General features: G+C 38.0%; 1 pseudogene; it reads left to right on the top strand.

Moving 5' to 3' along the window:
- The first annotated feature begins 235 nt into the window (after window positions 1-235).
- LOC127202308 (prohibitin 1-like) lies at window positions 236-1,091 on the top strand (annotated as a pseudogene).
- The last annotated feature ends 13,114 nt before the right edge of the window (window positions 1,092-14,205 follow it).

Here is a 14,205-nt window from a genome sequence, read left to right as displayed (position 1 = left end):
GAGATACCTCAGAAGTTCTGTTGTATAGGATTGTTTTAGCTATTCTGGGTTGTTTTTCCATCTGCAGTTTAGAATTGTTCTTTCCATGTCTGCAAAGAATCATGTTGGTATTTTCATGAGCATTGCATCAAAATACCCATTTGCCGTAGAAAATGTGAGGCCTCCAAGTTTAGCCAAAAATTGAGACTATTTGTCTTGAGTGAAAGCTGGTGTGAGTGATGCCACAGAAGCAATCATGGCTGCCAAGTTGTTTGAGTCCATCGGAAAGTTTGGCCTGGCTTTAGCAGTTGCACGAAGCGTGCTGAACTCTGCCTTCTATATGACATGGATGCTGGGCACAGAGCTGTCATCTTTGATTCCGTGGAGTATAGGACATTGTCGCAGGGGGAGGGACTCACTATTTCATCCCTTGTGTTCAGAAACCAATTATCTTTACCGCTTTTGACCACGGACCGTACCAGTCATCACTGGCAGCAACATCTGCAGAATGTCAACATCACGTTGCATATCCTCTTCCGGGTGGTGGCCTGCCTGCTTCCTCACATCAACACAAGCATCAGCAAGGACACTACCATCTATCACCACAGAGATTCTCAAGTCGTTGATGGCTTGCTTCGACGCTGGAGAGTTGATCATCCAGGAGAGCTGGTCTCCAGGCAGGTGAGCGATGACCTCACAGAGAGAGCGGTGACATTTGGCCTCCTCCTGGGTGATGTGTCCCTGACACATCAGACCTTTGGGAAGGAGTTCACAGAAGCCGGGAGTTCACTGAAGCAGTGTCTCAGCAGGAAGCAGAGAGTGCAAGATTTGTGGTGGAAAAGGCTGAGCAGCAGAAAACAGCAGCCTTTATCTCTACTGCTGATGACTACTCCAAGGCAGCTGAGCTGATCCCCAACTCACCGGCCACAGCAGTAACCAGCAGTAACGATTGAGCTGCGAAAGCTGGAAGCAGCTGAGGACATTCATTGCATACCAGCTCTCCTGTTCAGAACATCTCCTTTCTCCCAGTAGGTGCAGTCCATATTCCTCCAGCTACACCTCCCAGGCTTCACCTTCTCCGACTAACCAAGCCACAGCCTCCATTGTTCTGAATAGCGCCTTCCTGTGGCCCCACCCCAGAAATCACTGTGAAAATTTCATGATCGGCTTAAAGGGAAATAAATAGAAGTAAAAATCACTTCCGATCTAAAAAACAAAAAATAAAGGGGGCGGGGGAAGAAAGAAAGAAAATAGAGAGAATAGAAAAATACTGTTGAGTCTCCAGCCAGTGGATTCTTATGGTATGGATAGGTTTCTTATTTTAGTTACAAAGAGTAGATATAATGCTGGCCCCAAATCAAGCAAGGTGAATTGGGGGGAAAAATCCAACAATGTTGTATTTACAGTTAATTAACAGATCATTTTAGATTTATTTTAAAACATGTTTTCACACCTTCAGAGGACATATTCATATTCATTTTTGGATGCTCTCTTTCTCCTCCTCCTCCTTCTACTTCCTCTCTCTCTCTCTCTCTCTCTCTCTCTCTCTCTCTCTCTCTCTCTCTCTCTCTCCATTTTTCTTTTTAGATAGGCTTTCATTATGTAGCCATAGCTGGCCTGCAACTTTGTATGTCCGCCACCAGGCTGGCCTAAGTCTCATCAAGATTGACCTGCCTCTGCCTCTTGTGTCCTGAATTGAAGGTGTGCACTATTATGCTTGGCTAGTGTTTTTTAATAAAGGCCAGCTTGGATTCATACCATACTGAAATTATTTTCTGCTTGAGAATTTGGTGTGAATACATCTCCAGCTGCTGAAGCTTGCAACATAAAGCGATGTCTCCAAATCCCACTGCCTCAGAATGCTGCTTTGGGCGAATGGCTCATCTGGGATACTCTGATACTGCTGCTCAAGAGCATCTTAAAACCAAGCTTTCTCATATATTAAACCTGCTAAATGTCACAGAAGTTCTCTTAAAAAAAAAAAAAGAAAACACACCTCAAATACAAAGTTAAGTTCTTTAAAAAAAAAAAATCTATCACTTGCAATACCCTTATATGAGTTACTTCTTAGTAACTTTTTCTTTTAGAGATTGTTAATATAATTGTTCTTAATTAACATTTACAAGTTCACTACTTTAATCTGTGCCATCATTAGATTCTTTCTTGAAATTGTTGTTTTATGTTTTGTCATGTTTTTCATATAAAGTCTCAGAGTTTGTTGCTTGATTGTTTCTTTGTTTTTAAACAATGCAAGACATCTTAGGTTTAATCCAAATGTTAAGATAAAAACAGACATCCTACAAAACAAAGTGAATTTGAAAATCTAGCACCAGTGGGCTATTATTTAAGCAAAAATACTGTATAGATACCTGATAGCTGAGGAATGTATTCTTGATATTCCTAAACGATCATTAAATATCTGTCAGAATCTGCCATAAGCTTTAATGATTTGCTAGCATATACAAATATGATGGAAATTTGGATTATAGTGAAAATGTTCTAATTTCTGTGACCGGCTACAGTAAAGATTTCTTCTCTATTCTTTCCACCAATGGCTTAACTTTTCATCCTGTATTCATATCCATAACACTTCTGAAACCAAGCACTGACCTTACATACAAGGAAAGGTGGTGTTTGTAAGTCCTTTGAACAATGTAATGTCAAAGTCATAAAAGTCATAGATATGGCTAAGACATTTGTTCACCAGTCTCAAGAGTTGTCTGGGTTGTATACTGTTTTTTCCTATGCATCTCTATACTTGTTTATGACTCTTCTTTAATCTATATTAAAGTCTTTGCTCCATAAACTACCATTTTGACTGGTACCCCACCATGCGTCACTGACTGTGGATACAATGTGACAACACTTCTTGACCCCCTGTTTGCACGCTGTCTCCATCGTGGTTAATGCGTTCTAAATTGTAAGCTAATTTAAATCTTTACTTCCTTAAGAAATAAGTAAATCAGTTACGTCCAACTTCATTTTGAAGTAATCAGACCAAAGAAAACCAAGCAACAAATAATCAAAAGCCTTACATCAGAATCTATTTACTCATCTTCTCTTACTAAAGGACGGTGGTATTCTGTTAGGTGGAAGGCAGGCATTGATTATGGAGTGGGGAGGAAGGGTCTCCACATAACCTATATCCTGGTTCTGTTTGTGTGTCTGGGGTGTGATAAAACCCTGAAAAATGTTAATGTTAAAAATAACAAAATGCCTCAAATGACAGCTTTGAAATTCATCAAAGGACCTTCAGCTGCCTCCAAAAATCCAGCCAGATAGGAAGTAATTAGGAAAGCTACAGCTCTGTCTTGGTACTTGTAGCTCCTATAGTCAATGCCCTTTGGTGGTTAAATGCCCTTGAGATGGCAAATAGGTTGTTCCTGCTGTGTCAAAGCTAAGTTGCCACCACATTTGCCACTCATTTGCACTAATGAAGGGGACATATCCTCGAGAGACCAAGGTTTCATTATAACATCATTTGAACTCCTTCTACTTGTGGGCTTTCCTAGAGGATTATGGAAGGAAATACCCTAAATTGGAGATAATACACTGTATGTAAGAGGAAGGAAAGATTCAGCCCATAAATGTGACTCCTACCTCATAAATATTTAAGAAGAACTTGAAATTCCTCTGTGCATAGTGTGCCTTGCTACTACTCCATCTTTGGGATAGGCAGCTCCACTTTATCTCTGCAGTGGTTGCAAGGGTCTCTTGAGTAAACTGCCTGTTTTCTGTGCCTATTGACTTCCTTTGTAAAGACAAAACCCTAGAAACCCAGGTATTAATCCTACACAAAGTAGAATTGTTATAGTTTAGTTTTCATACAGCATAAGAACACACAAAAGCAATGTTTAAAAATAATGCTTAATGACCTGCTGTTGCTTTAACCTAGTAACCACTTTTTCTTCCTATACTGCAATGGAATCTTTGCATTTTGTTTATTGCTTTGTTAGTCCTGTCTCTTGGCCTTACTTCTATTATAGGACATGGACTTTTTCAGGATCTTCGTTCTGTTAATCTTCTAAAGTGCTTTCTATATTCTTCTCCTGTATACATACATCCAAGGAAATAGCCTTGACAGTCAGTGCTCTATCAGGGACTTTATTCCACAAGACAGGATCAGACATTTTAACTATAAACCAGATTTTCATTTTATGTTTTCTCTTAGCAGTTAGATGGAAATTTAGCAATTGTGTTATTATTTATTTATTGTCACCCTGCCATTACATAATTTTTGTACACAGTTATTATGACACTCTCATTTGCTATCCCATTGTTTGCAACAAGTTAAAATAAGGAGAAAATATTTTAATTAAAGCAAGGATAATACATTTTTTGCAGTACACTTATTGCATATCAAGTTTGACAACTCAAATGATATTTTCTAAAGTTATGATGAAATTTATAAAAGTGAATAAAGCTAACTATAACACATAATGACTTGGTCATTGAAGTTTTTCTAAACTATCAAACAAAAGACCTCAAGAAGAAACTCATATTGCATTGTAGTAGAGTCCAAAAAGCATTCTTTAAATTTCTTTTATGAAATTTTTGAGTGTATGTATACCAACTTTATTTTCTGAAACAGAAAACTTAATTTGAATGCCCAGATTTTGTTAGACCATTCATCTGCACCTACATATGGATGCATTACAACATAGGTTTATACTGATGAGGGATGCTAAGGTTTTGTTGACATGGCATCATCATCTGAATTTTATACACTATATATTAAGTACATAGTATGAACATGTGCTACTGTGCTGCCTAGGAATTTTGACAAATACATGATGACATGTATCCACCATTTCTGCACTATATGGTAGTTCTATTGCACTCAAACCCTTCTACAGCCTACTTATTTGTCTCTCCCTCTGACTAATCTCTGACAACCACCACTCTATTTACTGTCTCTGTAGTTGTACTTTTTTCATTATGTGTAGTTAGCCTCAGTACACAAATTGGTTTCATTCACTTGGTTACATGCACTTTAGTTTCCCTCATGTCTTTTAATCATTCACCAGCTCATTCTCTTTTAATACTGAAGAATTATCCATTATCTATAGCATATTTGCTCACCCAGTGAAGTATATCGATACAGCATTTTCAGCTCTACAATGCTAATGTCTCTGCTGTAAATTGTCCAGTTGTTGTAAGCTATGTATGTGAGATTTTAGAGCTCTCCACGTGGTAATCTTGGTTATTTAAAACTGTTGGCTTCATAGTTGCAGCATTCCCAAAATACCTGAGGCTACTTTCTGATGCTTGTATTTTCTCTTCAAAATTTTGTATTGTGACTTGTAATGTGCATTCGAGTGATTTTTAAAAATAGCTAGATGTGATGTCCTGGGTAAAATGTACTATAAACAGACAAATAGTAATGTAGTGCCTATAGCATATACTTAAGCGGTGAGAAAGCCATGATTCACTCTCAGTCTTCTAGTTAATGCTGGCTCTGGAAAATGAAATACACACATGTTTTATGGTTCCTTCCATTTTACAACTTGGAAGAGTCAGAATTCCAGAGATGCCCCCTGAAAGTCTTCACTTAGCCTGAGACTTAGATTGATACTGGGACTTCCTATTGGGATTGCAGGTGAGAGGGGTAAGGAAGAATGGGGAAATAGAAGGATCCAGAGGGTCCTAGAAACCTACAAGAAGACCATTATGGCTTGGTGGATCTGGACCCAGGTGGGTCAGCTCAAACTACTCTACCAGCCAAGGACAATCAATGCATGCAGTAAATCTAGAACTCCTTTTCAGATCAAGCCAATGGACAGCATATCCTCCACAATTGTGTGGAGAGTAGGGGCTGACTTGGACATGAACTCTGGTGCCCCATATTTGACCATTTCTCCTTGGTGGAGAGACCTGGTGACATTCAGTGGAAGAGTAAGCAGGCTACCAGGAAGAGACCTGATAGGCTGTGATCTTATTTTTAATTTTAATTTTATTAATGTATTCAGATTACAACTCAGTTGTTATCCCCTCACTTGTATCCTCCCATTCCTCTCTCCCTCCTGCTTTCATCTTAGTCCCCTCCCATAGGTCTAAGACCGAGGGGGGACCTCCTCCCCCACTATATGATCATAGGCTATCAAGTCTCATCTTGGTAGCCTGTTTAGTCTTTCTTTGAGTGCTATCAAGCCTCCCCACCAAGGGGAGGTGGTCAACTATGGAGCACCAGAGTTCATGTCAGAGTCATTCCCTGCTCTCCACATAACTGTGGAGAATGTCCTGTTCATCAGGTAGATCAGAGTAGGGGTTTGCTGTTTACTACTTATATTGTCCTTGCTTAGTGCAGTAGTTTGAGGAGACTCCCTTGGGCGCCGATCCATGTGTTATGATGTTCTTCTTGTAGGTTTCTAGGACCCTCTGGGTCCTTCTATTTCCAATCTCCTATATTTCTCTTACCTAGAGTCTCAGTAGGATGTCCTCACATCTGTCACAATCTCCTGGTAAGCGAAGACTTTCATGAGACATGCCGTTTGGGCTAGTGCCCAATTATAAGTGAGTATATACCATGTGAGTCTTTCTGCTTCTGGGTTAACTCACTCATTATGATCATTTCTAGTCCCATTCATTAGTCCACAAATTTCGAGATTTCCTTGTTTTTAATAGCTGTGTAGTATTCTATAGTGTATATGTACCATAGTTTTTTTTTATTCATTCTTCAACTGAGGGACATTTAGGCCATTTCCAGGTTCTGGCTATTATGAATAAGGCTGCTATGAACATGGCTGAGCTTATGTCCTTGTTGTGTGGTGGAGCATTTTCTGGGTATATTCCAAGGAGTGGAATAGCTGGGTCTTGAGGAAGCCCTGTTCTCAGTTTTCTGAGAAAGTGCCAGATAGATTTCCAAAGTGGTTATATGAGTTGGCATTCCCACCAGCAATGAAGGAGTGTTCCCTTGCCCCACATCCTTGCCAGCATGTGGTGTCACTTGAATTTTTTTATCTTAGCCATTCTGATAGGTGTAAGATGGAATTTCAGAGTCATTTTAATTTGCATTTCTCTGATGACTAAAGATGTTGAGCATTTCTTTAAGAGTTTCTCAGCCAATCAACCACATGATCATCTCCTTAGATACAGAAAAAGCATTAGGCTGTGCTCTTATAGTGGGAGATGAGGTACCCTTCTGCCATAGACCTAGGGGAGGGGAATAGGATAAAAGAGGGAGAGAGGGGGAATGGGAAGGTACAAGTAGGTACAACTGAGATGTAATCTGAATAAATTACTTAAATGAAAATTAAGAATTCCAGAGCAAACTGAATTGAGACATTTTCCCTACCTAAGGATTATTGATCTTCATATTTTAAAAATGAAAACAAATGAAAAGAAATAATAAATATGCAAACAAGATGCATGGGGTTTAATAAAATAATTTCTCAGTCAGGTAGGTTGTTTCATGTTTCATTTTGTTTAAACAATGGAATTTTTTGTTGGGTTTCAAATAGTTACTATTTTCCCTATTGTAATACTTTTTCTGAAAAGACATGAACTTAGTCATTCAAGATAGGAAATTCATGACAGAAAGAAGATATGATTTCACTCCACTCTAGACAGTGAAACAATGATTTGAGGAAGGGGGGAGGAAGGTAGTATTTCTTCCTTATGTGAATAAAGGAGTGAGTTTCTTACAGGATCATGAAGAACTCAAGGGGAACTGCCTAACTGAGAAGTAGTTTTAGTGTTCAGTTGTTTTGTCTCTAAAGCTTTCATATTGTCTCCACTCACCATCCACACTCTACAACTAGGGGAGAGGATTTATCTTTTTACGTTTTTTTTTTATCATTTTGTATTTAATATAATTATTCAAATTAAGCAGTTTTAGTGCAAAATAGTCTCTTAATGTCATAGTTTGTTTTTTTGTTTTTTTGGTTTTTTTCTCTTCGGGACAAGTATTAAGACCCAATCTACATATTGAAACATGGATTTCCTCTTCTCTTTTAAAAGTGGATGTGAATGATATACTTTATTGCTTTTACTATATTGTCTTTGTCCACGCTGCTTCATTTTTTCCAGGGGTTACACCACATTTTTTGGTCCTAGGAAAGAGTCTTTATCATAGATCTAACTTCCTCTATCTTATATCTTTCTAGCTTGGCGAAGCTGCTCATTAATGAACACAACTGCCTGGTTTTTATGTCACATTGACACAAGCTAGACTCTTTTGAGACCAAAGAATATCAACCAGGGAAATGTCCTCACTATATTGTCCTGTAAGCAAGCTTGTGAAGAGTTCTCTTCTTAAAAAATTAATTTATTTATTCACTGTGCATACTAATTGTAGGCCCCTCCCTCCTCTTCTCCCAGTCCCACCTTTCTTCCCTCTTCCCTGTTTTTCCCATCACCTCCCCCCTCAGAAAAGGGGAGCCCTCCCACAGCCAACCCATCCCAGCACAGTCAAGGCACACCAGGATTGAATGAGTCCAAACTCTACAACTATGGCCTGACAAGGCAGCCCCACCGGGAGGAAGTGATCAAAAAAACATGCAAGAAAGTCCTTGCCAGAAACAGCGCCCACTCCCTTTACTAGGGGATGCATAAGAAGACTGAGCTGCCCAGTGAGTACATATGTGTAGGGGGCCTAGGTCTAGTCCAATGGTGCAATTTCTTATTTAATGATTGATGTGTGAAGATCAAGCATTTTCTGGGTAGTACCTTTCCTAGGAGGTGGTTCTGGGATACATAAGCAGGCTGAGAAAAACACGGGAACAAGCCAGGAAGCAGCACCTTCTATGACTTCTGTTTTTAGTCATGCCTGCAGGTCCCAGTTTTGGGTTGTTGCTCTGAATTCCCTGCATGATATAGTTGAAATACACTTATGTCTCTCCAAGTTGCTTTCGGTTATGGAGTTTTGTTTTCTTTTCTTCCTTTTCGTCATCTTTTGCTTTTCTCACATTTTATTTGTTTAGGTCTGAGATTGTATTTTTCCACTATGCCCATGCTTAGTGTGAAAATTTACTTATTGGCAAAATAAAACACCAGAAGGTAAACAACCCAACCATATCAGGCCTGCACAAAGCAATCCAGTAAAAGGAAAACAGACCCAAGAGCAGTTCCTAGAATCAGAGTCCCATTGTTGACATACTTAGAAGTTCTGTAAAAGTTCTAAGTAGAAGGCTGTATATACATGCATAGGAACAGGTGCAGACCCATATAGGCCATGTGCTTGATGCATCCATCTCTGTGAGTTCCTATGAGTCTTGGTCATTAATTCAGAGGCCCTTTGCTCTCCTGGTGTTCTCCATGCCCTCTGGCTCTTACAGTCTTTCTGTCATTTCTTCCCTCTAGTTTTCCTGAGCTCTGAGGGGAAGAATTTAATGGAGCCGTCCCATTTAAAGCTGTGTGACCTAAGGATCTCTTTCCACACATTGTGTGGAAAATGCCTGCCTTTAGTTCTCTGCATATTCGCTCATTTGCCACAGGGAGAAGCTTTTTTAATGATGACAGAATGAAGGGCTGATCAACAGGTGTCAAGTTTGTTCTTTAATTACAACCTCTTTTCCTTCCTTCTCTCCCTTTAATCTCTCTTATATACCCCTTCCTCACTCTCCTTCACATTCATGGTCTGTTTTTTCCATCAATTATTATTTCACGCATATACGTATTTATATACAAATGTATTACTAAATATAACACTTGAGTCCACACAATGCTGCTTATAAATATGTTTTCAGGGCTGACTATGTTCTACGAGTCATAGTTGTAGGTATGATTTTTAGATGTGTCCATTGAGAGTGGGGTCCACGACTCTTCATGTTGACCCACTGTAGTCTTGACAGTGTTTTCCATCTATTATGAGGAGAAGTCTCTTTGACGAGGGACAGGACTATATCTGTGTACAGTGACAGCGCTTATAGATTGTTGTTGAGGATTATGCTATTTAGGAAGTTGGTGGTTGTAGATTCTACGTCAATAACCATGGCTTCACTACCATTCATTAGTTAGACTTCTAAGACCAGGTATTCTTCTTGCTGAGAAAGTCTTAAGTCCAAACAAGGAATTGTTGCTTAGTGTGAACGTATATGTACCTCTACTGTACACATAGTCACTTTGTCATGCTGGTCACTGTTGTTGATAGGCGCCATACCATGCCTCCCTCCTCTGGAAACTTGCATGGCATTTTCTGGTATCATGAAGGCCAGTCATCAAGACATTCCAGTCACTTTCAGTCCAGGGGTGTCAGGGCCCTGTTTCTGAAGCAAATGAAGCTCTAGGGTCATAGTGCTTTATCACAGCAAAACAAACTTTAACTTAGACAGCATCCACTTCAATATCCATTTTTTTCACTTTTTCTGTGACTTCAGAAAGTTGTGCAACAGATAACAGCTCCATGATCTTTTTGTAAGAGATTGGTAATGACTCAGGACTCCTAAGACCAAGATCTCAGCCCAAGGAGATTTATTTGTCCCAAAAGAACACTAGGAACAAATAAGGGACAAAGACAGAAAATAGAGAATGAGGGAGAAGAAGACAGAAACAAGGAGCAAGGGGGAGGGGTATTTGTCCTGGAATAGCACAAAGGCCATAGCCCATTAAAAATAGTGGTTTATAAAGGGAAAGGGGGAAACCTTTCTGTTAAGATGAAGTATTTCATTTCAGTTGGGTTTGTTAATTAGGGAAGGTGTTGATTGCTGGATTTCAGTGCTCTGATAGCTAGACCTTTGTAGTCAGCCTCAGGATGAGTAAGTAGCCACATAAATAGACCTTGGTGGCTAGCTTCAGGAACATAACATAACAGTTTATAGCCAGGCAGAGGTTCCAGGAGCCAGCCATAGTGGTTGATATGGTGGCCTTTGAGGAGAAAATGAGTCCATGAGAGAGGAGAGAGTCCAGTGCGATGTGCAGCTCTGACTGACTAGCAATCAGATTGTCTCTTTATTTATTTATACAAGTTTCCCAGAACAAAGACACACTAATGCTTATCCAAGAAGTACAGATTATAACATTTTGTCTCCGGATACGTGTTTGATTTTTTTCATTACATGTTCAGGGTTATAAGTTCAATCACAATTAGGAAGTACAAATAGAACAGAATTTATTTTTATTGTTAACCCAATAATTCCAATTTAAAAAATCTAAAGAATGTCTCTATCAAAGCAAACACATTTATTATACGACATCCAGCTTTTGGGCTGACAGTAGTTTCAAAATGCTCCACACAAACAGAAAATATTTGAACTAGTCTTTTTATGAATAACAAATACTAATACCTAATTCTGTTTACTATATCATTTCATCATCTACACTATAAAGTAAAAGGTTATTTTAGTCAATCTTATCTTATTTACTGACTTCTATTCCTTCAAGGGTGTTCCCTTTATAACCCCCTATCTTTAAACTACATTTAAACTACATTTGGAGAGAGGTCTAAATGGAGGCTTAGAATCTGTTACTAATTCTCTAGTCAGTCAGAGATGGTCAATTGTCTCTCTTTACCCTGTGCCAAGTACACTGTGTGAGTTTGCTTAGGGGTAGACACCTCAGGAAGATTCCTGGACTCATGGACTCATTTAGATATTTTTAGCTCAGCTCTCATTTATCACGGTCTCTAGGGCATAAGAAATATAGAGCTTGATAAACCTAAAATCATAAAGGAAATAAGTTTAGGATGTTTCAAAAAAGGACTGAGACATAATTTTCTTGGGAAAAGATATAATGAATCGTAATGCAGAAAGTCCCCAAGAATACGACATGCAGAGATTAAAGCGGAAAAGTGAGAGACGGAAGGGGAGTGATGGCAGCATTCAGCTCAGCATTGCCAGAATTATGTCAACCATCTGTGCTGACTTCACAACTTTTGCCATTTCCAGTGCCACAGAGAAAGGCAAGGCCTACCAAGCCACGCTTGCCGTGCTTCAGTTGGTCAGAGTCCCTTCACCTTTCCCATTTCTATTGCTTCTTATATGAACAAGTGTTTTCTGAGAAGAGAGGCAAGCTTAAAATGTATGTTTCACTAATCACAACAAGGTCCATAAGCTGGTCCCCGCACCTACCTACCATCTTGTCCCATATGTACTATTTTCTGAAATTGTAATACATTCTCTATTCCATCAGCAGTTTGTGGGAATATATAAAATGTGTGTGTGCATGCACACATATGTATGGGTGTTTTATACATATACACATACATGTGTGTGTGTGTGTGTGTGTGTGTGTGTGTGTGTGTGTGTGCATATATGGGTTCACCAAGTTGGATTTTGGTGGTATCTGTACTTCAGGCTCCATTGGTTACCTATCTGGGATAAGTATTTGTTCAAGTCTTCTCAGAGACAGTGTCACACAGCAGTTACAGATACATGAAGGATGTTCCAGGAGATCTTTGAAAGGCTCCCACTTTCTGGCTATTGCATATGGAATTTATATGTGTACTAGTTTTTTGAGTCAATGTGAAATTGAAATTGGCATGTGGAAGTGGAGAAGAAGCGATACTGAAACAACATGAGATTTGAGTACGTCATTGAAATTCCCTACTCTTTGAACTAGATTTGTGAAATTTGGTAAAGATTTAATTTTGTCACTTGCTGTTGAAAATAACTATGTTGATTATAAAATACAGAACAAGAGATAAAGGAAAGTCAGGCTTATAAGGATATACTATTACATATGTAAGATTCAAAAGGAAATTCTCCTTAAAAATAAAAGGAAATCTCTGGACATTTGAAGAAATATTTTGAGGGAAGTAAAAATATATAAATAACATTACACAATGATTAGTAAGAAGAAACTGAAGTCAAATTCTCAATGTTTTATTCCAAAATGTATAAATGTTATTATCTTAGACACATAAGATAATTGTTCAAAGTGCCTCTTTCCTCATGAAAGTAGCTAGTAGAGCCTGCTTGTGAGGAATAATTAGAAAATACATAGAAAATTCTAAGCAGCTATCTGTGATGTTATCAAAATTAAGTAAATATGAATTTTCATTACTGTAGTAAGTTTAGCCAAGTGTGATGGTATGTGCCCTTAGTCCCGAAACTCAGTTGGCAGAGACAAGCAGATCTTTATGAGTACAAGTCCAGCCTGATCTACATAGTAAAATACTATCTCAAAAAATATTTTTTTTTAATTATAGCATTTCCCAACAAGTTTTCTTCAAGATAATAATAAAATAAAGAAATTTCTGTGGCATGCATAACATTATATGTGTGTGTGTGTTTGTGTGTAATTGCAAAATAAATAAATAAATCACTTTGCAAATAAGTACAAGTTTTAGAGTTGTGTTTTTATGCTACTTACACTGTTGATTTTTGATTTCTGTATAAATATTAACAGCACAGATATTTATGTTAATCTTGTGAGAACAGGACTTTTAAAAGCTTTTTGTGATTTTTCTTTTAATTAATCTTTAAAATAATTATGTCATCCAAGTCCATATTAATATATAAGCACAATGTTCTGTTTTTGGGAATGTATGATGATATTAACAAATATTAAATATTAAAATAAATTTGTCATTCCTAAAACATATTAATGAATTCCCTCTCCTTTTGTAACAAGGATGTAAACAATTATTTACCCAAGATTTTTGTTCATTTTATCATTTCTTTAATTCATAGATCCTATGACTCTCTCTGATACCTTTCCTCACTTTATTCTCAATAATGACTCTTTGGGGAGCAATGCCATGGGGAATGAGATGAGATTGATCACCCATCACTACTGCTGATGTGCTGTTTAACCAAACTGCTGAACCATACACTGCCATCACAGAGGGTATCAAATCAACAGTGTGTGCCACGAGGCCTGCACTCCTGTGAACCTAGCAATAATGATATTTTTTTTTTTTTTTTTTTTTTTAGTTCATTAGACAGACCATGGAAATGCTAAGTAAATTTCAGGGCAAAAATGTTTTATGTGATTTGGAGGTAATCCTTGTGGCTTAGAAGGAAACCAGGTTGCTGATTGTATAACTCTCTGGTTCAGAGCCACATATATAAAAGGAATTTAAGCTATGCCAGACATCGAAGAGTTCTTAGGATACAACTCCACGGTAATATTTTGAAAAGATTCACAATTGTCAGTGCTGTTGACTTCCAAATTGCTTCCTGTTTGTTGAACTGTATTTTTTAACCTTATTTTTTGATTTAATATTTTTATTATATTTCTTTTTTAACATATACATTAACATTATTACACATGGGTAAATAAACTACATATAGCAGGAAGAACTATTTTTTTAATTTTGTACCATGATTTTAAAATTTTAAGTGTTTG

The sequence above is a fragment of the Acomys russatus genome, chromosome 18 (genome assembly GCF_903995435.1).
Source record: "Acomys russatus chromosome 18, mAcoRus1.1, whole genome shotgun sequence".
Taxonomy (NCBI): domain Eukaryota; kingdom Metazoa; phylum Chordata; class Mammalia; order Rodentia; family Muridae; genus Acomys; species Acomys russatus.
The sequence above is the reverse complement of the archived record's forward strand: the minus strand, read 5'-3'. Positions and strand labels throughout refer to the sequence as shown.